This window comes from Aethalodelphis obliquidens, unplaced genomic scaffold, assembly GCF_003676395.1.
Source record: "Aethalodelphis obliquidens isolate GAN/ISIS:26980383/991018 unplaced genomic scaffold, ASM367639v1 scaffold56, whole genome shotgun sequence".
Lineage (NCBI taxonomy): Eukaryota > Metazoa > Chordata > Mammalia > Artiodactyla > Delphinidae > Aethalodelphis > Aethalodelphis obliquidens.
In genome coordinates, this window is record NW_020838000.1 from 3,395,997 (window position 1) to 3,423,615 (window position 27,619).

Consider the following 27,619-nt stretch of genomic DNA (forward strand, 5'->3'; position numbering starts at 1 on the left):
ATATACACTACCAAAGGTAAAATAGATAGCTAGGGGGAAGCAGCCACACAGCACAGGGAGATCAGCTCGGTGCTTTGTGGCCACGTAGCAGGGTGGGATAGGGAGGCTGGGAGGGAGGCAGATGCAAGAGGGAAGAGATATATGTATATGTATAACTGATTCACTTTGTTATAAAGCAGAAACTAACACACCATTGTAAAGCAATTATCCTCCAATAAAGATGTGAAAAGAAAAAAAAAAACCACGGCAGAGCTAATGCTATTACTTTACCTTGATTGCAAGGGGAGAACTATTAAGAGAATTTGAGTACCACGAATAAAAAAGCTCCATAAAATTGCTAAACTTCTCTCTTTATTCTATGAAAAACCCACCAAGACATCCTTTTGTTAAAATTTTTGTTAACAGGGTCTCCGATGGCTCAAGTCACCGCAGTCACTACAGGCAAATGGACACGGGAAGGGCCACAGGAATCCCCTTCAGCATTTAACACTGCTTTTGAATTGCCCTCTTCTTGCCTGTTCGCCAGCCACCACCTGTGTCACAGTGTACACCCTGCCATGCTGAATCTAGGAAGGAGATACAGAACTGGGTCTGTGGTAACAGGACCCACGATAATGACGGTCTGTGAGGACAGTCCCTTCGCCTCGCCTCAGAAACACGGCTGCCGCCCCTATGCCTTCTCCTCATACTTAAGGCACAGGCTTCTCAGTCAGGCAAACATCTTCCTGAGCACTGGCCTCCCTGACCTTCACCCTCCAGGCCCCATGTGCGCAATTCTGTTCAAGTGCTTACATGCCTGCTGTCAATGACTTTGGTCTGAGGGGTTTCTCAGTCCATGTAAACAGTGTAGATATCGTTCTTTTATTACACCTTTGAGTATGCTTTTTGATTCAGAATTGGATTGGCTAATGATGTTCTGTATTTCAGGTACATTGTGGCTTACATTTTTCTTTTTTTAATGAACAGTCATGGGCTCTTGAGAACAGTATGCAAAATAATTAAATTGGGTAAGTGAATTCCAGGGTCTAAGTACTAAGGTGGATAAATCAGATTTTTAAATATAACTAGTGTAGAAGTTGGGAGCTGCTTGAGCTCAACTGTATTTTCATTTTCAATCGTCTTGTTTTGTGACCCATTGCGAGAATCCACAGGATTCTGATTTTGGGTGGGGTCTGTGAATGGAGCCTTGAGGCCTCCTGCTCTCTTCACTGGAAAGGGCATTTTATTTAATGCTTCTTTTCTAGAAGAACTTGAGATAAGCTCCCTGTTGATCTCTTTTGTTTTTATCTTCCCACATTTCAAACAATCTGAAGACTGTATTAGCAGTGTACTTTTATAGGTTCACGGTAAGATTACAGCGTTAGACTAACACTGGATTCAGATCAGATGATCAGATATGGTCTCTTTCTAGGTGTGTAAAGAAATGTGTAGAAAGATATCCCATTAGCAAAATGAGAAAAGCTATCCAATATCTCAATATATTACCTATAAACTTCACTGTCCATGAGCAGAAGATGGCAAATGATCATAAACCGTTAGTTTACGCAAATGTCTCAGAAGAAGGTAGGTTAGGGGTTATTTTTTCAAGTATAGGATCAGGTTTGTTTTAAAAAAAATCTCTAAGGTGACTGTGTGTGTGTGTGTGTGTGTGTGTGTGTGTGTGTGTCTGTGTCTGTGTGTGTGTGTTAGTCATTCTTGCAAAGCTCTGCACTGCTCCTCAGGACCTTCCTGCCAGCATCCTGCTGGCTGAAATGCTGGTACCTAGAGCATCTCTTGCCCTTCTGAATTACAGAGTATCAGGAAGGGAAAGGGACAGATTACTTGTAAAAGACAACATCTTACAAGTATCACTTAGAAGTGCCTGCTGATACTTTCTGCTACCAATGAGAATTCAGTTCACAGTCAATTTATTCTCTTTGGGAGCATGATTCAGAAAGTCCCGTTTCACGTACCGTTTCAGGTACGTGATTTACTTTTAGATGAAAATAAAGGAGCTTTCTTTGGTACTTTGCTGGTTATGGTAACACTTTTTTTTGGATGCCAGTTTCCCAGTGTTTCAAGGCCACTGTGACCTGGAGAGTGAAGATGCAGACTGAGAAGGTGAAGGTGGGCAGCTACTGACCACAAGGGACTCATACGGTTATGCTGGCAGGTCTCCACAGTCCTTCTCCTACTTACTCCTTTCCCATCCTGGGGATAATTTACTCTAATGTAACCCATTAAAAAAAATTATTTTACTTAAGTATAGTTGATTTACAAGGTTGTGTTAATTTCTGCTGTGCAGCAAAGTGATTCAGTTACACATATATATACATTCTTGTTCATATTCTTTTCCATTATGCTTTTATCACAGTATACTGAAAATACAGTTCCCTGTGCTATACAGTAGGACCTTCTTGTGTATCCATTCTATATATATAATAGTTTGCATCTGCTCACCCCAAACTCCCACTCCATCCCTCCCCACCCCCTCCCCCTTGGCAACCACAAGTCTGTTCTTTATGTCTGTGAGTCCGTTTCTGCTACGTTCATTTGTGTCGTATTTTAGATTCCACATAGATATCATATGGTATTTGTCTTTCTCTGTCTGGCTTACTTCACTTAGTATGATAATCTCTAGGTCCATCCATGTTGCTGCAAGTGGCATTATTTCATTCTTTTTTATGGCTGAGTAATATTACATTGTATACATGTACCACATCTCCTTTATCCGTTCCTCTGTTGATGGACATTTAAGTTGTTCCCATGTCTTGGGTAATGTGAAGAGTGCTGCTATGAACACAGGGGTGCATGTATTCTTTTTGAATGATAATTTTGTCTGGATATATGCCTAGGAGTGGGATTGCTGGATCATATTTTTAGTTTTCTGAGGAATCTCCACACTGTTTTCCACAGTGACTGCACCAATTTACATTCCCACCTACAGTTTAGGAGGTAACATAACACATTTTTTTTCTTTTAGCAAATTTATTTATTTATTTATTTATGGCTGCGTTGGGTCTTTGTTGCTGTGTGTGGGCTTTCTCTAGTTGCAGTGAGCGGGGGATACTCTTCGTTGCGGTGCGCAGGCTTCTCATTGCAGTGGCTTCTCTTGTTGTGGAGCATGGGCTCTAGGCGCGTGGGCTTCAGTAGTTGTGGCACATGGGCTCAGCAGTTGTGGCTCACAGGCTCTAGGGCACAGGCTCGGTAGCTCTGGCGCACGGGCTTAGCTGCTCTGCGGCATGTGGGATCTTCCCAGACCAGGGCTCGAACCCATGTCCCCTGCATTGGCAGGAGGATTCTTAACCACTGTGTCACCAGGGAAGCCCCATAACCCATTTTTTATTTTTCATTTATTTATTTTTTGTGGTACGTGGGCCTCTCACTGTTGTGGCCTCTCCCATTGCAGAGCACAGGCTCCGGACGCGCAGGCTCAGCGGCCGTGGCTCACGAGCCCAGCCGCTCCACGGCATGTGGGATCTTCCCGGACCGGGGCACGAACCCGCGTCCCTTGCATCGGCAGGCGGACTCTCAACCACTGCGCCACCAGGGAAGCCCTCCATAAACCATTTTTTAAAACAGTTGCTGTAACTTGAGAGATTTTTAACTTTACCTATCATTGATAATACACTAGGATTAACAATTTTATTATCTGTAGTTTACAAAATGTAACAAAATAAAATACTTTAAATTACATTACTCTTTATAAGTACTGATACTTAAAAAAAACTAAACAACTGATTTTACTGTGAGCATATCAATGGCATTTTGAGGACAGTTTATACTCATATTTTTAAATGAACCCAAATTTTTATTTTGGAAGAAACAGTATTCACTACACATAATTCATTATTTTACATTTACTACTCCTAACCAAATTAAGCACCTAAAAAAAAATTTTTTTTTAAATCACAGCATTGCTTGCGGGTATAAAAAATAAATAAACAGGACTTCCCTGGTGGCGCAGTGGTTAAGAACCCACCTGCCAATGCAGGGCACATGGGTTCGAGCCCTGACCTGGGAAGATCCCACATGCCGTGGAGCATCTAAGCCCGTGCGCCACAACTACTGAACCCGCGAGCCTAGAGCCCATGCTCCACAACGAGAGAAGCCAGTGCAGTGAGAAGCCCACGCATCTCAACAAAGAGTAGCCCCTGCTCACCGCAACTAAAGAAAGCCCGCACGCAGCAACGAAGAACCAATGCAGAAATTAATTAATTAATTAATTAAAAAATAAATTAAAAAATAAACAAACGGAAAGCCCACTTAACTAGAGTTAGGAGACAAGAAGGGGGAGCTCTCACACCCTACAAGTACAGCAAAGCCCAAGAGGAAGGAGAAGGACTCAGCCAATGAAAAGCCACAGACCCTTTGTTTATTACAGCCCTCCCAACTTCCTTTTCCTCTCTGTAAAAGTATTTTCCTTTCCTTGCCAGGGCCTTTTGCACGTGGCTCGTGGCTCACTATGGTTGCAGACTGTGAATTGCAACTCTCTGCTAATCCCAAATGAACTCATCTTTGTTGGAGAAGTATCTGGCAGTCAGCGTGTCTCAGGTCAACCTGGGCTTCACTGTATGTAGATAATTAAAATCCATGCTCTGAGCAGCATTTAGGTTTATGAATACAAGGAAATTATACCCCTCAAAACAAATAACTGTTATAAGTTTACTGTGTAGTTTTTCTACAGTTTCTTTATACATTTAAAAGCATGTGCAAAGGACCAGACAGGAGAAAGAATGGCATGTGTTTTTTCACTGAATTGGTAGGTCAGCCCTTCGTCCTGCCAGGAGGTAAAAGGTGACTGGGATAAACAGGTGTAAATTATAAAGGGTGTTGTAATTCAACTGAAAGAGTTTATACTTTATCTGAAGGCAAAAAAGAGCAGTTGAAGAGTTTTAAGTAGAGTAACATTTTTGGGTTTGGACATAGTGAATTTAAGGTATCTGTGGAACATCCATGTGGAAATGTTCAGTAGGCAGTTGAACATACAGTAGCAAACTTAAGAAAAAAGCGCTAAATTAGGAGTATAGATTTGGAAGTCCAGCAAACAGATGGTCATGAAATAAGGGGAAGTAGATGAAATCACCAACAAGTATATAGAATGAGAAAGACATCAACTGGCTTTTAAGAATTGAGCAGAGGAAGAAGTAAGCTTCTAATTTTCCCTTAATCACAACTGCAAAAATACCTGCCCTGTTCCAATACAGATTTCAAAAGAGACTCCAAAGTTTTCAACTAACTCCGTATGTGCTCTAATTAGAACTAATCTTTTTCTTGCCGTTTATATCACATTATCCTTTGATTTTAGTCGCAGCCATTATTTGTACACTCTGTCCCTTTTTGCAAGCTACTGTTTTAGAATCACTTTCTTTTCAACAGCTTTGCTGCAAAGGGATCATTTTATATTTGACTATTTTATCCACTTATTTCTTCAACTTCTTTTTCGTTTTGTTTAATTACTGGCATGTATTCGCAGTGGTTATCTTCATTTTTAAATGCAAATGTATATTTTAGGTACTTTATGTGTTAAATCGGCATCTGTGGGCCAGTCTGTGAACCTAACGTTATTATTCTTCGGAAAAGTGCATTCTGAGTTTCTGTTACTCATTTTGAAGAAATTTGGGGATGTAACTTGCTTTAAGTTAGAAGCCTGGCTACATCTGAAAATACGCTTTCCTCTGGATCCTTATTTGGCTCAGTTTTACCTCATTTCTTTAAGTATGATGATATACTCTTATGCTATAGAACTTTTCAACTAAATTATTCTAATTATTATGCCGATAAGATTTACTCAAAGGCACATGAACAGGCAAACAGTCCATATCCCCATCAGTGAAATGCATTATTTCTAATAAAAAAAAAGATTTCAGTTTCATGTCATAGAAAACTATTAATAAATTAAGTCCACAATTTATCTAAGCACTGAACATGTTCAAAATGATGTCTTACACTAGAGGAGGGAGGAACATTTCTACACTGGAAAATTAGCCCTTTGGACATTTATTATTTTTTAAACCAAACTAACATAATTTAAAATTCTGTCTTAGGTAAGTGGTTAAGGTTGTTGATGCCTTGATAATGAAAGATATTTCTAATGGTTGGTGAACTGCTTTAAAGAAAGGATCTAATTAATTCTTTTCATGATGTCTGTATTAACTTGTCCTTTGATTTGAATTGCAACTATTATTTGTACGTTCTGTCCCTGTTTGCAAGCAACTGCTTTAGGACCATGTTCTTTTCAGTGGCTTTGCTATAAAGAAATCACTTCATTTCTGATTATGGCATTCACAGAAACAATTCTTTCCTGGCTGCCCTGAGCTGTGTTTTAGCATTTCATGCTGTGATTCAGTGTGCCCTTAAAGCATTTCTTCTGTCAGCCTGGTCTGCGATCCCCCATTTTAGATCACCATGCAGCAGCTGTTTGGACAGCCTTCTGTCATCTATTTTCAATCGTGTTACACAGCATCCACATAGCTTCAAGGATGATAAATTGGCTGGACTCCAGGGCTTGCACTGTAATCCTGCCTTGTCACTTAATGTTAAGTGTATCTCACAGCTGACACTGATGAAACTGCTTAAGAAATCAGATATGATCTTGAGCAGAGCCAAACCTCACTTTCCTATGCAGGGTTAAGTTCTGTTTTGATCAACTTCAGGGCAAATACTGACACTATTTCAGAAAGCTGAATCATTTTTTAAACGTCTTTTCCATTCAGCAGTCCATTCTCTCATACTTTTTTTTTTAGTTTTTTTAAAAAATTTATCTATCTTTGGCTGCGTTGGGTCTTCATTGCTGCGCGCGGGCTTTCTCTAGTTGCTGAGAGCGGGGGCCACTCTTCGTTGCGGTGCACGGGCTTCTCATCGCGGTGTCTTCTCTTGTTGCGGAGCACGGGCTCCAGGCATGAGGGCTCAGTAGTTGTGGCACGTGGACTCTAGAGCGCAGGCTCAGTATTGTGGCGCATGGGCTTAGCTGCTCCGTGGCATGTGGGATCGTCCCGGACCAGGGCTCGAACCCATGTCCCCTGCATTGGCAGGTGGATTCTTAACCACTGCGCCACTAGGGAAGCCCCATACTTTTGATTCCTGAGATATATTTACTGATCTGTATTTGGGGTGATAGCTGTACCCTCAAAACAAACTGAATTTAACTGGTATGTGATTTAACCCCCAGACTCTGCTCCATCAGCATATACTGCCATTATATATCAAAGTGTATAGATCTGACCTTTTACCGTTTTTTTTTTTCTTAATTGTTCCCAAGATTAGAGTCAGTTTATCTGCCAAGACTGGTTTCTGCCTGTCTTGATAGGAACAGGGACTTAAAAATCTTTGCTAATTAAGACCTGCTTACAGGAAACCAGTACAAACATCTCAAAGAACTAAGAAGAAATAAATTAGGTCAGTGAATACATTTCTTCAATCTACAAACTACAACCCAGCTAAGATGCCACAATCATAGTTTTCATGGTTGTAGAAGGGCGGCTTGATTTTGGTTACTACTTAGCCAGTACTTACCCATAATATTAGGGATAGCATTATAAACAATTGAACAAGAAAAAGTCTTGCCTTCTGTTTTATTTAATGAAATCCACAATACTTTTTGAAAGTGCTCCTTACCTAAAGCAAAATCAGCCAATTTGAATTTTATTACATCTTATCTGTAGTTTGTTGAGACAGAATAAATTATTTTCTAGCACAAGCTATCAGCAAGGAAGAAGAAAACCAAGGGAATGGACAACCTACAAATTGAAGCTGCTGGCTCTGAATAGTTGAGACTATGCTTAAATGATTCCCACCTTTAGGTCAACAGCAACACTGCTGCCAAGTGATCCATTCAGTTTCTAAGTGTTTCTTGTCAGTAACTTTCTAACACATGAGAAGAGTTCTTTAAAGGATGCTGCCACAGTCGTTTCATTAATTACTCACAGAATTTGGATGAAGGATCACAAGCTAAAATTGTGACTTTAAGAAAAACAAAACAAACTTCTGCCTCTCCAGAGATTAAATTCTTTAATAAACAGCAGATAATTCAAACCAACTTTCCCCAAAAGTTTAGGTTTTATATTAATGAGGTTTTAGTATGTATCAATATTTTCATTTACTGAAGTCACAAAACATTTATTTCAGTTTTGTGGTGGAAGAGATGGCCTGAATGGGGAGCCAAACAATTTTAAAAGGAAAAGATGATCTTTTGTGCCAAAGTTTGCAAGAGAGCACGTCTTTCCTTGATTTGCTGTGGAGGTGTACGCCTCGTAGTTTGATTTGAGCCTTCCTTAAACGAGGGTGCTTTTAAACTAAGGTTCAGGATGATGCACCTTTAATCTTCACTCTTTTCATCAACTTACCTAGCACTTTCACTTTGGTGAACATGTACTGAGAGTCTATTATGTGCCACTTAACCTTTCTGTACTTTAGATCCCGTATTTGTAAAATGGATTAAATGACCCCCTCCCTCCAGACCTTTCCTGGTTGTAAAAGGATGATTTCTTAAAGTATCTTGGGAGCTCTGGCTGATTTCAGAGAAGTGTTACTCTGGTCAGCAGGACCTTCAAAATAATGGTGATACTGGAGCTAACAGCAGAGCTCACTACCTAAAAAGTCACGTAAGTTTGTTACAATTATACTCAGAAAACCTGGTTGAAATGGGTCGGGAAGTTTATTCCTGCGCATTATTAGCACTTAAAGATAGTCTGTTCTTTCTTCAAGGTCAGCCTCAACTTTGTGTCTGTGAACTAGGCCTTTTTGCGGGGAACCTACCGATAAAGCAGTTGAGGTCAAGAACAAGGAGGATAATCATTTGGTAATTTTTGTGTAAATTAAAGTAACAAGAATCCTAATTAACATTAAAAGCAAAATGGAGGGGTCTGTTTAAGTGTATGTATTTCCAGAACTAGGCTATATGAGTGAAGGCATGGGAAAGACAAGATGGCACTGACCCACAGGAGCTTATTTTTCGGGGCAAATAGAATTACGGTACATTCAGAAAAACAGCCAGAGAACTTCACGAGTCCTGCATCATGAAATGCTAGATGGTGTGGTAGAGACAAATTGACCGTTGTAATTCAGAGAAATCATCAGCATGGGCTTATGTTGTCAAAGGGGCCTCCTGAAGAGGATGGCGCTCGAGCGTGCTAATACCTGCATGCAGGAAGAGGAAGTGTTCTGACAAAAGGGCAGGTATTCCAAGTAACAGCGTTTAACCTGGCCCAACAAAGTGGTAGGTCTATCCATAGCATCGTTATCATTACTTATTTTTATTAGTATGACTGTCAGAACTGGAGAAATTGGGAAGTCAGTTTGTGTGTTGCAATATGACTTTTGAAAATAAACTGAAATTTTTTTCAACTTGTTTGGTGCAAAGCTAGGTCACTGAAATCACACAGAATTACTAACACACTTACTTCTCTGGGTCAAGGCTGAATGTCTGGGCTACTTCCTCTCTGTTATTGCTTGACATTGTCTTTAATATTAACTGTAGAGTAGCCATAAAGAAAGAAAAATGATTACACATAAACTGATTCTTTAAAAGCATGAGTTTATTTTGTAGATAAAGAATAATAAAATTTTTTGTCTAATTGGTATTAACAGACCAGATCTATTCAGCTACTGCATTTATTTTCATAGATTTATTTAAATGTATCATAAATTTTTAATATGAGTCAGGCATATGTAAGTGAGTTTTCACATATTAAGAGCCACTGTCAAATGTAGTTTTGATACAGACATTACTTCTGGCTAATCAGTGTATTTTGGTCAAGTATTTTATACACTAAATTAGGAAATAGGATTTCAAATCTGAGACAAAAGTATTCTCCTCTGTAGATACAAAGAGCTTATACCTTGAATTTTCTGGTCACTAAGTTTTCATAGATTCTGACATGCTGTCAGACCCCATTATTTGGATCAGAAAATATAATTATAATTCCTATTATTAATGGTCCTGCTGCCTGACCTTCTGATCAGTTACAACTTACCTAAGTTGTTGAATCAGAAAGCATTTGTAGAGTCCTTGCTATATGAAAAGCATCTATGGAGGATTATGAGAAGGTAATATTTGAGACTACTACCTACAAAGACTTTTTTTTCAAAATTATTTTACTTATTTATTTTTGGCTGTGTTGGGTCTTCGTTGCTGCACGCGGGCATCCTCTAGTTGGGGCGAGCTGGGGCTACTCTTTGTTGCGGTGCGCGGGCTTCTCATTGCGGTGGCTTCTCTTGTTGCGGAGCACAGGCTCTAGGCGCGCGGGCTTCAGTAGTTGTGGCTCACGGGCTTAGTTGCTCCATGGCACGTGGGATCTTCCCGGACCAGGGCTCAAACCCACGTCCCCTGCACTGGCAGGCGGATTCTTAACCACTGCACCACCAGGTAAGCTCCTACAAAGACTTTTTGGTTTAGGAGTAGAGGCAGGGTTCAAACTGAAGCAAAGTTTAAGACACACATATGCAGATGCTCCTAGAAGGATTTTTAATTCTGGAGATATTCAGACATAGTATTCATGATGGTTTAAGGAGACTGTAGTTATAGATTACCCTGGGTACAGGTTAGAAATTGTAACAGAGGCTGTGAGGTCATCTCCACATAAGGCCCAAGGTACTATTTCTTTCTTTGTACTTATCCTTTAATTCTTTTCAAAAGGTGAGCTGGATTGGATTTTGATCATATCTCAGATAAACCCTATGCTTTCAACCTCTGCAAAATCTACTTTTTATGGTACCTGTAAAAAAAGACCTTTGTGCATTTCCTGTATCCTTTAAGCACTGTGACCGTGATTTCCTTCTTTATCCATAAGACACGATTTTCTCCTGTTTGTCTTTTCTTGTCCTCACCTTCACTGAAATTTTTTAAGTGAAATGAACTATCAGAAAAAGAAATGTGACAAGGCCCTGGCAATTTGAAAACTGTGTAATGTTAGTCTCTGTTCTCAGTGGCTTATGTTTCTTCTTGCTTTACCGTCCGCAATTACTGTGTCTGTTCTGGCTGCGGGTATATTGTTGTAAGCTCTTGGCTGCTGTAGTGGGTATGAAGTGCCTGACAGTCCACTGAAAATAAACCAAGATAGATTACAGTTGTGGCCAAGGTTCCAGGCTTTGCTATTCTTGACGTGATACCATCTGTGCCTCTGGCGAATTCCTTCAGACCTCGAAAATGTCCTGTCAAACCGCTCAACAGGAATGAGAGGTTTTTTCCTAAAGCTACTACTGGGGTCACATTTAGAATTACTCCACAGCACCCCTCATACTTTTTAAATTAAAAATCGATTACTTTAGATCCATGAAAGGCAAAGAAGGGGTTTGGGAAGTGAAAAAACTCTGAAATTATCTAGCCTGCCTTCCTCTTTTTAAAAAACAATTTTTTAAATCAAAAGCATTTAACGCCCACCTCCCTACTGTCTTTTATCAAACAGATCAGGTAAGTATACACAATTTATCAAATGCTCCTTTTGAAATGAAAGCTAAATCATGCCACCACCCTGTTCAAAACTCTCCAGTGACTTCCGTCTTGCACAGCTAACGTCCTTAGGATGCCTTCAGGGTTCAACCTGACCTCCCTGCTTCCTCTCTGACCTACTCCAGGGGCTCACTCTGCTCCAGGCACACCGGGCCTCCCATGGGTTCCTCTAATGTGCCAGCATGCCCTTTTCTGCCCGAGGTACCTTCCCTCCCAGAGAAATTAAATTAACACAGCTTGTTCCCTCAACATCTTAAGGTCCTTGCTCAAATGTCAACTTATCAGAGGGGTCTTCTCCGATCACCCTATGGGAACAGAACCACACCCCGCCACCATCCACTAGGGGTACCCCCTTCCCAGTTTGACTTTGCTCCAAAGCATTTGTTACCTTCTGACATATAATGTAATTTATTTGTTCACTTTCTTCTTCCTCCACTAGAATATAAACTCCAGGCTACTCATGTTTTGTTTTCCTTCTGTTTTGTTCATTGCTATGTCTCCAGCACCTAAACAGTTCCTGGCACACATGAGGTATTAACAGATATCTGTTTAATGACCAAAAGACTGACTCAATGAATAAGGCTCTCTCTACTCTGCTTTGTACCAATATTCCATTTTCTAGTTTTTAAAAGTGATTTGTGGGACTTCCCTGGTGGTCCAGTGGTTAAGAATCCACCTTCTAATGCAGAGGAGGCGGGTTCGATCCCTGGTCGGGGAACTAAGATCCCACATGCCATGGGGCAACTAAGCCCACGTGCCACAACTACTGAGCCTGCGTGCCTCAGCTAGAGAGGAGAACATGCGCCGCAAACTACAAAGCCCGTGCACCGCAACGAAAGATCCCACGTGCCACAACTAAGATCCCGCGTGCCGCAACTAAGACTTGATGCAGCCAAATAAAATAAACAAATAAATAAATAGCTGCTGCTGTTAAAAAAAAAACTCCCTCTTTAAAAAAAAAAAAAGTGATTTGTACCATTTATCCACATGTGTACCCTGACCTTAGTTGAAAGAATTCAAAAGAACTTCATGAGAACATTTAAAACCTAAACTTGGATTGGATTTACTTTTTAAATCAATACATGAGTAGCTAGAAAGTAAAATGATAGAAAAGGATATACCATGCAAATAATTTTTTCAAAAGCAAGGATACTCATATTAACATCAGGTAAAGGGGACTTCAAATCAAAAGTTACTAGAGACAAGCAGAGACACTACATAACAATAAAAGGATCACTCCGTCAGGAAGCATAATCCTAAATGTGTCTGCACCGAACAGGAAATCTTAAAATACATCAAGCAAAAACTGAGAGGAGAAAAAGACAAAGCCACAACTATAGTTGGGAACTTCAATACCCCACTGTCAACAAGTGACAGTACTAGAGAGAAAATCAGGAAGGGTACAGAAAAATAGAACAAATAATCAACCATCAGGATACAACTGACATACACAGAACACTCCACCCAACAACAGTAGATTACATAAAACAAATATATTTAAAAGAACTGAAATCAGAGTATATTTTCACTATAATGGAGTTAAACTAGAAATGAACAACAGACAGACAACAGGAAAATCCCCAAACATTTAGATAACAAACATACGTATAGAATGATCCTGATCCGTGTGCCAAACAGGAAGTCTCGAAGAAAATAAAGACAAATACATAGAACTGAATGCAAATGAAAACATACCATACCAAAATGCGTGAGTGGGGCATAACTCCCCACCCCCTCCATGTGAGCTGCACAGTGACTTCCTTCCAATGATTACAGGACAGGCAGAAGGAGAGGGTAACTTTACAGCGGAGAAACCTGGCAAACACGACCTATGCCACGTGATCCAACTGAACACCGTCAGTGACAAGTCATGTTGATCACGTGTACCCTCCATACGATACGATGAGAAATGGCACCTTACCTCTGTGTTCTTCCTGCCAAGAACCCATAAACCCCAGTCTAATGGTGAGAGTAAAACATCAAATTCCAACTGTGGGACATTCAACAAAATATCTGAAGAGCATTCCTGAAAACTGTCAAGGTCATCTAAACAAAGAAAGCCTGAAAAACGGTCACTGTCTAGAAGAGCCTGAGGACACATGATGAGTGAATGTAATATATGATATCCAGGATGGGCTTCTGGGACAGAAAAAGAACATTAGATTAAAAACTAAGAAAGTATGAATAAAATATGAACCCTACTTCCTAATAATGCAGCAATACTCATTTACTGGTTGTGACAAATGTATCATAGTAAAATAAGCAATTAAATTTAAAATTTCACTCACCTTCTGCCCCCACCACATCCTGGTGACCTAAGGCCAGGCAAGGAATTCTTAGACGTGACACCAAAAGCATCATCCATTAAAGTAAAACATGATAAGCTAATCCTCGTCAAACATTAAAACTTTTGCTCTGTGAAAGACCTTGTCAAGAGGATAAAAAGACCGGGAAGGAGTTCAAGGAATCTATGTCTTTTGTCTTATGGCTGTGTTTGAGTCTACAGTTATCTGAACCTAAAAAGTTTAACTTCAAAAGCCAATGTAATGAAAATGGAAAGGTATGCATTGAAGGGATCATTAACTTCTTTCATCAACGTTAAGGATTAAATGAGAGTTTAAGAGAGTGACTGGCACGAAGTAATCAAACGTTGGCAAGTCCTATCACTATTATTTGAAAAGGACTAAAGGATAACAGTTTTCCTTTAAACAAGCATCATTTAAACAGGTTTTGAAGTTTTTTAATTGCACTGGGTTTTTTTTTAACAGAACATTAAGATATTTAAGCTTGTGTATGATACCAAAGCATCGAAGGATAAATTGGATTTGGAAAGTCTAAAAGAAATCACTAACTGTCTAAACATATTTGCCAAACGTCTCCTTAAGTCAACACGTTCTACTTGGAAAATCACAACTCCATTACATGGTGGCCAACTAACATATCAATTATATGAATAAACTAAGTGTTACAGCATCGCAAAAGGATAATTAGAAATAATTAAGTGGCATAACGATGTTGCCCTAACCTTTTTCGGTAACGGTACATCCTATGCATTCTTCTTGAGGAATAATAAATAAGCTCTTTAGACCAAAGATGTCACCTCTCATCTGTTTTCTAAGCCTAGGATACTAATTTGGTTTGATCTCAGAAGTAACTATGTAAATAAGCACAGCTAAATAGTTCAGAGCATTTTAGAATCCTGAATCATTTACCCCAGACTTTATCAAGTCCAACCCTGAGGCATGAAGCTGCTGGACAATGAAAGGGTCGTCTGGATTCTCTCCCTGCACCTCAGGGAAGGCACCCTGTCTTATCCAAATTCAAACAGCTCAATCAGGAGACACCCAAATCCCAATTCCTGGTAATCTGCACCTATTCAACGTATAATGTGGAATACAGAACTCCATCTAAATAACCTCTCTTGTACTTACTATGTGTCAAAGTTTTAAAGACAGTTATAATCATTTACCTCTACAGGATAATGTATCCTAGCCAGCAATGTACAGTAAATTTACTTTTGAGGATACCTTATTTCCAATATGTACTTCTACACAATAAAATAAGAGTGCTTTCAAAGTCCCATTGCTAAAGTCTGGAAGTGTTATAGCATGACCTCATGTCATGCCACTGAAAGTATAGTAACACTTAGAGCTGTGACAGGAGAGTACTAAGTTCGGCTCTGAAGTACGTATGTACAGACCAAATTTGCTTAAAATTGTTTATAAACACTCTGGTTTTAAAATCATTTCTGACTTCTGAATATTTTAGGAGGCAGTCTCCATTTTGGGTAAGCTGGGGAAAGGCTGGCTTCTACAGAGTTTTATCCCACACCCACTGCATTCGAATTTATGGTGTAGTGCCACAGGAATCTAAATCTTTAACAAGATTCCTGGGTGTTTTCATGCACAATTAAGATTAAGATCATCTGTTCTGTTGCAAGTTACCACTCAATACGAAGCAGGATGCTTTGTAATAATTTTTATCCTTCCCAGATAGAGGCTCTCTCTATTTTCCTACAGTGGTAGAACTTTGCAATTGCTGATATACATTACAGGGGTGAGTAGCAATTGCATCAATATTACAGAAGGTGAAAGTAGTAGGGATCACCTGGGACACCCCTCGTTACCAATGGTTATTTAAGGCAAGGCTCTCCAAGAGAGGGCCAGGAGGGGTCTGACAACATTAACAGCTAAGCCTTGATGGAAGTCTTCCTGGCCAGCATAAAGCCGACCGTGCCACCCTCTGGCATCTGTGCTAACAGAGGCAAGCTGTCGGAGCCACTGGCCCCAATTAGCTGTTGTTGTCTAATTAGCTTGCATACCAAAGGAAACACCAACACTGACTAAATTCAACAATCTCTCATCAAAACCTAATATTTAAATTCCTTGTATCAACTCATTTAGAGACATTTGGCAGAGAATCTGCCCTTTTGCCCGCCTACATAACAATTTTTTGCTTACTATTCTGCCTTGTACTTTGGCAAAATATAAGCACTGCATTTGCCTTTAACTGTCAAATTCAAGGCAACACGAAGAGAAAATATGCAATTTCATCCCCCAAAGTACCTAGTAAAAATGCATCCACTGTTTATTCAAAGCAAAATTTCTGATGCCCATTCTGAGAGGAGCCATGCTCACTTTCAGAAGCTCCACAGGGATTCTGTCAACTTGATTTGACTTCTCAATATAATACTGAAATTTTGACTTCTAGCTATAACTAGAATGCCCTATTATCTAATATAAAAATTCTTGGGGCTTCCCTGGTGGCGCAGTGGTTGAGAGTCCGCCTGCCGATGCAGGGGACGCGGGTTCGTGCCCCGGTCTGGGAAGATCCCACATGCCGCGGAGCGGCTGGGCCCGTGAGCCATGGCTGCTGAGCCTGCGTGTCCGGAGCCTGTGCTCCGCAACGGGAGAGGCCACAAGAGTGAGAGGTCCGCGTACCGCAAAAAAAAAAAAAAAAAAAAAAAAAATTACATCTATGTATTCCTACCTTAATTTTCATATCATTAAACACTAAAATGTTTATCAAGAATTATTATTTTGTTACAGTCTCAAGAGAAACCAACATCTACTATAGCAAATAAAATCCTGGGGCGAGAGGGCAGGGGCCTAAGTATGAACGTCTTATTCAATTTAAATAGCACACGTGCAAAAAGACCACTGAGACCAAGATATTTTAGCCAAAATAAACAGGAGTCTGCTTTATAGACTCAAAGACACTGAGAAAGGTAGAAGGCACTTCTAGAGATTATCTAATCCGATCTTTCGTTTTGCAAATCAGGAAACTTGCCTGTCAAGATTACTGGCCTGCTTCATTTTTCCTTTCTTTTTCACTGTACCAAATTATTCTGAAATGCTGCATTGCTTTTCACATTAGATCACAAAAAAAGAAAATACTGGACGTCCTCAATATTTATACTATGACCACCATTCTATGTTTACAATAATAAATATGAGATGAGTTAATTATTACACACAATAATCACTGTTAAACAAGAAATCAGCATCTTCCTATCATCATACAACTTAAGATGAAAAGAAACATGAAATGACATTTCATGAAATCAGATCCCGGAAAACTTCGTCTTCACAAGTTGCCAAACCACACCAAGTCCTAATCTGCACACACAAGTTTTATCTGAACCTTACAATGCAGTTTTCAGACCTGTATGTGGTTTCACTAGTCTATGAAATTTTGTCCAGCTTTCCCAGGGTTGATGAGATGAAATAAAGCTAGAGTTTTGGCTTATTTCACCAGAACACATCCTCCTGTTTTGGGTCCTCGTTCGTTTTTCATTTCAGCAAGACTAACCGTATTTGCAGCACTGTCCCCAACCTGATGCCTGCCTAACCATCCTATAAAACCGTGCCTGCCCAAGTATTCAGTATTGTTTTTCTGGTACATACGGCCGAGAAGAGACAATGAGCGTTTTACTAAACATGTGTGTTTGCCTTGCCAACAGGAAGAAAAGATAGAGAATGAAGTCATATACCTTCATTGTCTGAAAGAACAGAAAAAGCAATTCCAGAATTACCTTCTGACGCTGTAAGTACAATAAGCAGTCTTATCTGTATTGGCTTACACAAGCATTTCTCCTGGTTATAAGGCTAAAGAGTTTCTCATTAGTGAAACGACGTGAACAATGGTGGGAGGAAAGGAATACAGTAGCAGTAGCTTATTCTGTATTGCAGATTAAACTTTATGTGTCATTATAAGACTTCTAGAAAATTTTGAAGCCAAAACTGAACACAATCTCAAATTTTTTAAAGGATACCTGTCATTAATTATAACCTTTCTCTCACTTAATAATCAATATTTCTAGTAAGATTAAGTGATTTAGAAAAACCAAGGGATGAAAACATCTTAAATGTTTCTCTTTGATCTGAGTTAAAAACATGAAAATCTCAGCAGCTGCTTAAAAAAAGCTATCAAAAATAAAAACATAAAAAACACGGGAGGTGGTGCCCTTCTCTTCTCTTTTTAGATTACAGTTTACAAAACATACATCTATAAGAAGTGAAGATGAGAGAGGAAATTCTTACTTTTACATTGGGAAGTTTCCAAGAACCAAACGGCAATCCCGTGCTACCTGACGCTTATCAGTAACCAGAAAGCGTCTGGTTTGAGATACCTGTTCTTTCCCCACCCTCACTAAAACCAATCTCCCCCCTTCTAAATTTTCATAATGCTTTATTTGAAGCAGGTTTGAACTCAGCCTGCCGTTTACACAGTTATTCAGAGTATGACCATATAACTTGTCATCCAAACCAGGACATCTGAAAGTGAAAGGCGGTGAGATTAATAATTATATCAGGCACTTCCCTGGCGGTCCAGTGGTTAAGACTTCGCCTTCCAACGCAGGGAGTATGGGTTCAATTCCTGGTCGGGGAGCTAAGATCCCACATGCCTCGTGGCCAAAAAAACCAAAAACATAAAAACAGAAGCAATACTGTAAACAAAGTCAATAAAGACTTTAAAAATGGTCCACATCAAAAAAATATTAAAAAAAAAAAATTACACCAGGACGAGAGACGTAAAGCAGGACACTTGGGCTCCCTGGTTATCCTCATCCTTCTCCTTCCTCTACTAGATTTGAAGAGCAATGGTACAGGGCAGTTGGAAATTCATTATTGTATTTCCTACAGCAGTACACTATCTTGCATGAACTAAGCATTCCAAGTCTCATGCTGGAAAATGAACAGATAAACTCAAGAGGACTTTCACAGCTGCTCAGGAAAGCACAAGTGTAACATTCTGACTCCTCTGGGCAAAGTCTGAATTTGTAAACCTATTGCTCTGGATTTAAAACTCCAAGAAAAGAATGAAAATGGAAATTATTTAGGCTATCCTATTAAATATATTTTAATATTCTCTATAGACTACCTAAAGGACCTAAATGTGTTCAGATCCTAACAGTAAAATCTTAATAGCTACCACTATTCAAGAAAAAGCTTCTGCAAAGTATGGTATACTCCTGGCAGCCTAATAATCTGAAGAATCTGTCTCCCTCCTCCAGCCCAGTATCAGATTGGTATGTAAATTGTGGAAAGATTACACAAATTGAACGTTTTTATTTGCTTTTCGATATATTACTGTTTCATGCACATTTACTAAATATAAGACACATTTTATTATTAAATGTAAACATTTACATATTCTAATATTTGTACTTTTAGTGAACGAAATGAATGTGTGCCTAGCTGACTCAGAGTTGCTAAAGTTGGCCTGATATTAAATGACGACCCTGCTTCCCATTAACTTTGTATCAGCAGATCTAGGTTTCATCAGGACTAGTCCTGGTTGGTGGCAGAAGCAATTGGTGTTGTTAAAATATTTATAGTTTCATTTCAGTTCCACCTTGAAATGCTGAAGAGACATAAAACCACAGTCTATCATATGTGTCACTTCCTGTAATTCACAACTGAGCCAATTCTACTATTCATTATATAAAACACAATTTAACAAAACTAAATACCATGAAGAAAATAATCAGAATCCACTTAGATCTGTTTTTCTTTTTAATTTTTTTCCCAAAGCAAACCTGTGAAAAAACTCTTGAGGAAGCATTTCTTAACTACTTTTTTTCCTTACAATTTTAGCCAATTACAGGTAAGTCATCATTATCTGTGATAATGGGAGGTAGGGATAATAGGAAAGAGGCACAAATAACCTAACTATTTTCACTCTTCTTCACACCTAAAATTTACAGAATCTGCTAACTAACTAGACTGAAGGATGGGAACTCCATTTCCTATTCCGCCCTCTGGTACTGCAGCTCCTAAACAACAGAACTGGTCAGAAGGTGGCTGCCAGAGGCAGAGGAGAAAAGCACAGAAAACACAGGAAATCAGACCCTAACCAGGCCTTTCTGCACATACCCACCTTTAAACTCCCTTCACAATTCACAAGGAACTCTGCTCTTGCTTAAGTTCACTCGTGTGGTAGTCAGATTTCAGCTAAGATTTTCATTTTTAAACACAGGCAAATATGACAGACCTCAAGCAACAAAACTTCACTTGCGTAAGAAATTAAATGTCCTGAACAATACTTTTTGTTTTTAATAAAATCACAGGCTCAACTAATGCAACGTTACAATGAAACTGATTCAGGTCCCAAATAACCCTAAGTGATGAAGCGTGGCAGGGATAAACTGGCCCAGCACCAACGGAGGACTCCAGAGCACTGATGCAGCAAACCACAGCGATACATCATGCAGTAAAAGCAGTGAAACATTTAACGCTGCACGGTTAATCCAGAAGCAGAGAGTCCACCTTGCTGGGCTTGCACAGCTTGTGGGCCATATTTATTCATCCATTTATTTGGAAAACATGGACTGAGCTCCACTATGGTTCACACAAGGCCCTGGAGAAGTGAAGAAGCTCATCACAGCTTTTGCCTTCAAGGAGCTCAATCATGGTATTGACAAATAATACTTGTACCAAGCGATGCAGGTACCAAGTGCTACAGAGAGCAGAGAGGAATAAAAAATGTCTGTCTCCTTTGAAAAAAAAAGGCAGGCTTCACCGAGAAGGTGGCATTTGAGCTAAAACTGAGAGAGGGACAGGAGTTTGCTGAAAGGAAGAGGAAAGGAATCCTGGCCTTCAGAGGAGTTTAACTTATAACCCCTCCCTCCTGGGCCAGCTGTGGGGTCAACCTGAGTAACACAAATTATTCCTCTTAAATTCTCTAAAGTAAAAGTCAACACAGACTTTTGCAAGTCGTTGGAAGAAATAAGATAATGCTACCATGACTGACCAGTGACATGCAAAGAAATGGGTAACTACAGGAGTAAATTATTAAGGTCATAAGATTTAGGCAAGTTACGTAAACTCCAAACCTCAGTTTCTCCACCTATAAAATGGAAATAATAAAGGTTGTCCAGCCTGTCTTCATCAGGCGGCTGTGAGGATCAAATATAATAATATACAGTCTCTTTATCAATATACAGTGATAAACACAGCAAATCATAATCTGTTAAGACCTAAGAAATTTTGATGTTAATTCCTGATTCATGAATTCCAAAAAATTTTAAGTGAGGTGCATAGATCAGATTTTATGTTTATGTTAATACTAACTACTGACAGCTATTTATGATTTACTGAAACATAAACGTTGAGAAAGGCGACAAGGAAATGCTTTCTACTAGGAAAGAAAATACAAAATTATCAGGTCTCTGTGGCTTAGTTAAGGCTAAAATCAAATTATTTGGTATACAGATGCCAAATTAACGCTTGACAAAATAATGAGTATAATACTATATTACAAGGAAAAATACATGCTATTTCCTAAAGCTTTCTGAAAAGAGAAGACTAGACGTTGCTTCATGGCTTCTGGGAAGTATTATCGTTTTGTTCTAGCCCTTACAGTTATATATGCAATCTTCAATTCTAAAGCTTAGCAAGTTACATAATCTCTAAGTACTTCAATTACTTCATCAAAACGATGGGGTGGGACTAAGCAAAATCTAAGTTTCAAGCTTCTAAAATTCTAATGAAAAGCGTTGGTAATAAATGAACACACACACAGAGGCAGTATTTACAGTCCTATAAAATAAGATACAAAGCCTACAAAGCTTTACAGAAAACATTAAAAAAAATACCTTGTGATAATTCCACATTATTGCAGTGCCAGAGTGACTTCCCAGTACTTCGGTCTGGGAGAAGTAACAGAGATTTCTAACAGCTTCTAGTTTCAGCAATCTCTAAGTGTAGAACTCAGCTTAGTTAAAACTAATCACTACAAGAATGCTAACCCAACATAAATACATTCAGAGTTTCTAAAAAGCTTTCACGATGTCTTGCTGGCCCTTTCAACTAACTGAATAAGATAAAAAAAAAAAAATGCAGCCCAGATGGTGACATTTACATCAAATAAACACCCACGAAAGAGATGTGCTATAAGTTCATCATGAAAAATTCCAGCTTTCAATGAAATGAAGACTTAGCTTATATAATTAGCCTGTTAAATATTCTAAGCAAAACTTTACTTGCTAAAATGAAACTTTATTAAGAACATTCTTCTCTAACCATTTATTTTTAAATGTTTTCTGTGTAGGTAGGAAAAAAAGGCTATTTAAATCAAGTAAGAGATGATTTCAGTCATGTTAACAAAGGGTTGTAAAAGTTTTACAACTTTTGTAAAATGTTGAAAATGTTGAATATGTTGAAAAATAACATCAACACTAATGGAAATGATTCTTCTATGGCCTGAATTCCCTGAGGAGTTATGTGCCACTCCAACCCTATGTCTGGTCTCACTACCCCACCCTCAAAGATGCTGCTTTAAAACTCTTCAAAGGGGCAAGATTTTCTAGAATGGCTGTATGAAGAGCTGGGAGAACCTCCCCCTCCCCATGCGCACTATTTATTAATCTGGCAAAAATTCACAAAGACAGTGATTCGGAGTGCCTGGAGATCAATCAAAGGGCTTGCCACAAACTGCAAAGCATTTATCTAATAAAATCCACCAACGCTCGGTAACAAGAGTGGAAAATCCACCAACGCTCGGTAACAAGAGTGGAAGGCCATGGCTTTCCAGCCAGGGTCTGCCCCCAACCCCCGGCCCCCAACTCTGTGCTATAAGGACCTGACCTAGTAGGCTTGTCCCCCACAGACCCCTGGAGTGGCAGAGCTCTGCCTGGTGGATCTGACGGCTAGTGAACATCTGCAGACATCATGTCCCTTGGCTCTACGAGGAGGTGGCAGCACCCAGGCAGCACCCACTTGGCCACTCCGGATTCCCACTACTAGATCCAGGCTGTGGATGATCCATGCTGGATGGCAGGATCAGTTTCTGCCCCCTTCACACACCAACATATACACAGCTCCTGCTTCACAGGGAAGATCCAGGTGGAAATCTGGTAAAGCGCAGACCCCTCATCACCAGCTATAGCTACAGATCCACCGTTCTCAGCCTAGGGGAGGATCCAGGCGAGCCTCAGAGACCGGCAGCACCCTAATCCTGGCCAAGGAGCCAGACGCTGGGTCAGAACGTGCAGCAATCTGCGACCCACAGCCTTACTGAGAACAGAAGAGCAACCAGCTACTGTTATGGGCTGAATGGCCTCTTCCTCCAAAAGGCTGAAGTCCTAACCATCTGTGAATGTGACCTCATTTGGAAACAGCGTCTTCCCAGAATGTAATCAAATTAAAGATAAGGTCACTGGAGTGGACCCTACTCCAATACGACTGGTGTCCTCATAAGAAGAGAAACTTGGACACACACAGAGGAGAAGACCATGTGAAGACAGGACACCATGTGAAGGCAGAGGCAGAGACTGGTGTGACCCAACCGCAAGCCAAATGAACGCCAAGGACAGCTGGCAAACACCAGAAGCTAGAAGAGGCAAGGAAGGATTCCCCCCTACAGGTTTCAGAGGCGTGACGGTCCTGGGGGCACCCTGACTTTGGACTTCTGGACCTCAGAACTGTGAGACAATATATGTCTGTTAAGTCACCCGGTTTGTGGTAACTGGTTACAGCAGCCCTAGAAAACTCATACAGCTAGGAATTAAGAAGCTAACAGCTGAGTGTGATGATGACAGACACAGAATAGGCAGGAGACTAGGGGACAAAGAGGGCAGTCAAAGAGAACCCACTAACCCACAATAATCCCTGGTGGTCCTGAACACCATACACATGATCACAGCTGGGACTTCTGAAAAGAAACTGGAGAAGGACATCCTGTGTTTTTGTTTTTAATTTTCTTTTAGTTTATTTTTGGCTGCGTTGGGTCTTCGTTGCTGCGCGCGGACTATCTCTAGTTGTAGCGAGCAGGGGCTGCTCTTCGTTGCTGTGCGCGGGCTTCTCATTACAGTGGCTTCTCTTGTTGCAGAGCGCGGGCTTCAGTAGCTGTGGCACGCAGGCTCAAGAGCACAGGCTCAGTAGTTGTGGCACATGGGCTCAGTAGTTGTGGAACGTGGGCTCAGTAGTTGCGGCTCCCAGGCTCTAGAGTGCAGGCTCAGTAGTTGTGGCTTAGTTGCTCCGCAGCATGTGGGATCTTCCTGGGTCAGGGCTCAGTGTGTCCCCTGCATTGGCAGGCGGATTCTTAACCACTGTGCCACCAGGGAAGCCCAATATCTGGAACATTCTAAATGCTCAGGAAATGGTACCTACTATCATAGTTAAAAGCAATGCTAAGTAAACCTAAGTGTCCATTGACAGAGGAATGGATAAAGAAGATGTGGTACATTATACAATGGAATATTACTCAGCCATAAAAAAGAATGAAATAATGCCATTAATGGCACGTGGGATCTTCCCGGACCAGGGCTCGAACCTGTGTCCCCTGCATTGGCAGGCGGATTCTTAACCACTACGCCACCCAGGGAAGCCAAGTTCCGTGTTCTGAGTCTCTGGCTGAACGCAGAGCAAATACGTAACCTCTCTGAGCAGTGTACCTTGAGGACATTATGTTAAATAAAAGATGTCGGTCACAAGAAACATGTATGATTCCATTTGTACAGAATGTCCCAGACAGACAAATCTCCAGAGTTGGGAAGTAGATGAGTGAGGCATGGGGAAAGGGGAGTGAGTGCTAGTGAGTACAGGGTTTCTTTCTGGAGCAACGAAATATACTACTGACTGATCTGTACACGTTCAATGGGTGAACAGCTTCATAAAAACTGTTACCAAAAAAGAAAAGCTATGACAGCCTACAACTTGCGAAGAATTAGAGAAAAGTAATACCTACAGAGGCATGAAGCAGTGTGGGGCTATCACTTAAAACAGGTCCGAAGGGAGACAATGATTAACTCAGCCAGTGGGCACAGAGAAGAAAGAGGGGACCAATCAGGGGAAACATTGTGCTGGAAGAACTAACAGTACTTCAGATTGGATGGGAGGAAATAAGGGGAGAAGGATGGCTGGGACAATTCTCAGATCTCAGCTCTGGGTGTCTGTGCATTAGGCCCTGTGACAATCCGAGTAAATCTTGGTTTTCCCCTAGAAGGGTGCTTTCTCTGAGCCCACCACTGGGTGCAAACCATGAATGCTGGCCAGACGTGCGGATCTCAGCTATGTCTGTCACCCAGCTACCTTGACACCAAAGGAGAAGGACAATCTGTAAAAAAGGGAAGGACAGCTTTTTGTCATAGGGTTATTCTGAGAATCGAATGTGTTAAAACATAAAAGAGCTCAGGAGATGTCTGTCACATGGTCGGCACTATATAGGTGTTAGCTATAAAATGAAGAGAATTACAGTGTATTACCAAGGTCAACACACAGACATTTCAAGGAGGGTGAAGAGCACAGCATTTAAGGAGGTCGTGCTCACCTGTAACTCTTCTCACCAAGAGCTTAACTTCTGGCAGAAGAGCCGGGCCCATTTCCGGCCAAAGAGATCATCAGGGCTAAGGCAGGGAAAGAGCAAAAACCAATAGACCCAACCCCTTCCTGTTTACTTTGGAAGATTAAAAAGTTCATAAAACCAGGCTTTAATCAATGTTGGTTAACATGGTCAACATAGATTAATTATAACATGAATCTGGTTTACAGTTTAAAATAAGAAGTCATGGTTTGAAAATCCCTTATTCTCTATAAAGTAACGGACTATCAATCTCTCTCCATTTAATGTGCACTGACTTCTTAGAATTAACACACTCTTTTTTGTCATGAAAATATTTTTTAACGGCTGGAACACTGGGAAGAACGCAATCTTAAAATAATACTCAAAACTATATAAGGAAATATTAATTTATAAGACAATGTATAAGCAGATTGTTGTTTACACAGATATACTGGCCATTTTAACTCTTTCTTGCCTGTAAGTTTGGAAAGTGTTTCTCTAATAAACATTTTCAAATTATAGCCCATTGAGAATGTATTTTTTTAAATATCAATATATATTAATTAGACAGCAACTTCAGTTATAATAGCATAATCTGATTCCATATGGGTTTCCATTTAATAAATGGAAATTGGAGAGATTCAATCAAAGGGAGATGTTAGTAAATGTTCTAAATGTGGTTCTGAAGTTGTTTTTATGGAATTAAAAAAATAAGCGGGGGAAACTTGTTTAAAAAAATAGAGAAATTCAACTGTTTCAGGTATGTCTACGTTCCTTTCCAAAGGCATAATATGTTAGCACTGGAAATGATCTCGTCCAACCCATTTACTTTCCCAGATTAAGAAACTATAGTCCAGGGAACGTAAGCAATCTGACTGCGGCTGCACAAGCAGCCCCTGAGAACCCGTCTTTCTGGATACTAGTGGTCCACCATCTCTCCCCGTCCTATCCATGCGCAGCGGACAGCTCTACTCTCTCCTCCCGAGAAGCACGCTGACCCAGGCTAGTGAGTCATGACATCACCATTCTCTTCCCCAGACCTTGGTAAGTGCTTCTGCACTCCTGTCAGTCGAGATTCCTTTTCCGTTCGAATCCTTCTACTGAGCCCCTCTCCAACATCTGAAGACATCCTGTCTTGTTCCTCTCCATCCCCCACCTTCCCTCCAAAAGCTTCTCCACAATGGAGCCAACTCGGTAACATCTTTTCCCTCTCGGCATTTAAGTTTAAGAGGATTCTTTAGCTGTAGTACTGCATTTTTATCCCATAGAAAACAACTTGAGAACATTTACTAATGTCTCCCTGTGGTAGAATCTCTCCAATTTTGGTGGGAAGGACTAATGAAGTAGGTCTTTTTTAAAGAAAAGAAAAAAAAAAAAAAACAGAAGGAGAAGCTGGGAGATCTCAGAACCTTAAATAGTTGAGGAACTAAGAGTTCATTCTTTGAGTAACAGGGCAGTGGGGAGGAGGGATATGATTAGGACACGACGCGCAAACTGAAAAGCTGAAGGGGAGCTCTTCTAGAGGGCTGCTTGTAGTGTGGTGTTTGAAAGGTGGCTCAGCCTCAAATCAAAGTGACAGGGAGAAAAACTGTGAACAATGACAACAGGAAGTAAAAGAGAGCTGGTTTGGGGATATCGTTGGTGAGTCAGATTATAGATCTTTTGAATTTGAGAAAATGGTAGGAAACCCAAGTCAAAAACGCCAAGTTAGCAGTTATCAAAAAAGGGCATGCCTTTGGTACATACTGCTCTTACAGCAATATGTAACTGTAATTCGGTGTTAGATAACACTAAATTATGGTTACCAATGTAACTACAGCCTCAAGTTATCTATGAAATTGCATATCTGGAAGAGAAAGATGTTTTACTGCAATGATTTTAAAATATGTCCATGAATTCTTTGATACCTCTCCCTGCAAAAGGCAGTAATTCCCCTCCTGTTGAATGTGGACCAGACTTGGTGATTTGCTTCTGATGAAAAGGATGGGACAGAATTGATGCTATGTGACTTGTGAAGGATTCTTTTTGGATTGCTTCCCCACCTCCCCTTCCCCTTTCCTTACCTCTTCCTCTCTCCCTGCACACCCCTCCCTCCTGAAAGCCTGCTCTGGGGGAAGCCAACCACCGTGTCTTAGGAGCACTCAAAACTCAAGCAACCCGTGGAGGCACCCACATGTGGAAAAGTGAGGCCTCTCGTCAACAACCAGTACCACCTTGGCAGGCATGTGGCTGAGCCACCTTGAAAGTAGACCCTCGAGCCCAGTCAAGCCTTCAGATGACGGCTATTCAGCAACCCCATGAGAGACCCCCAAGCCAGACCTAGCACCCAGAAACTGTGAGGTAATAAATGTTTAACTCGCTTCATTTGGGGGTAATTTGTTATGCACCAATAAATAACTGATACAT

The 27,619-nt window shown here is 40.4% G+C and overlaps 1 protein-coding gene across 6 annotated transcripts in view; it reads right to left on the bottom strand.

Moving 5' to 3' along the window:
* Positions 1 to 27,619, bottom strand: part of UBE2E2 (ubiquitin conjugating enzyme E2 E2) — a 366,525-nt gene that overhangs the window by 258,682 nt on the left and 80,224 nt on the right. The window lies entirely within an intron of this gene.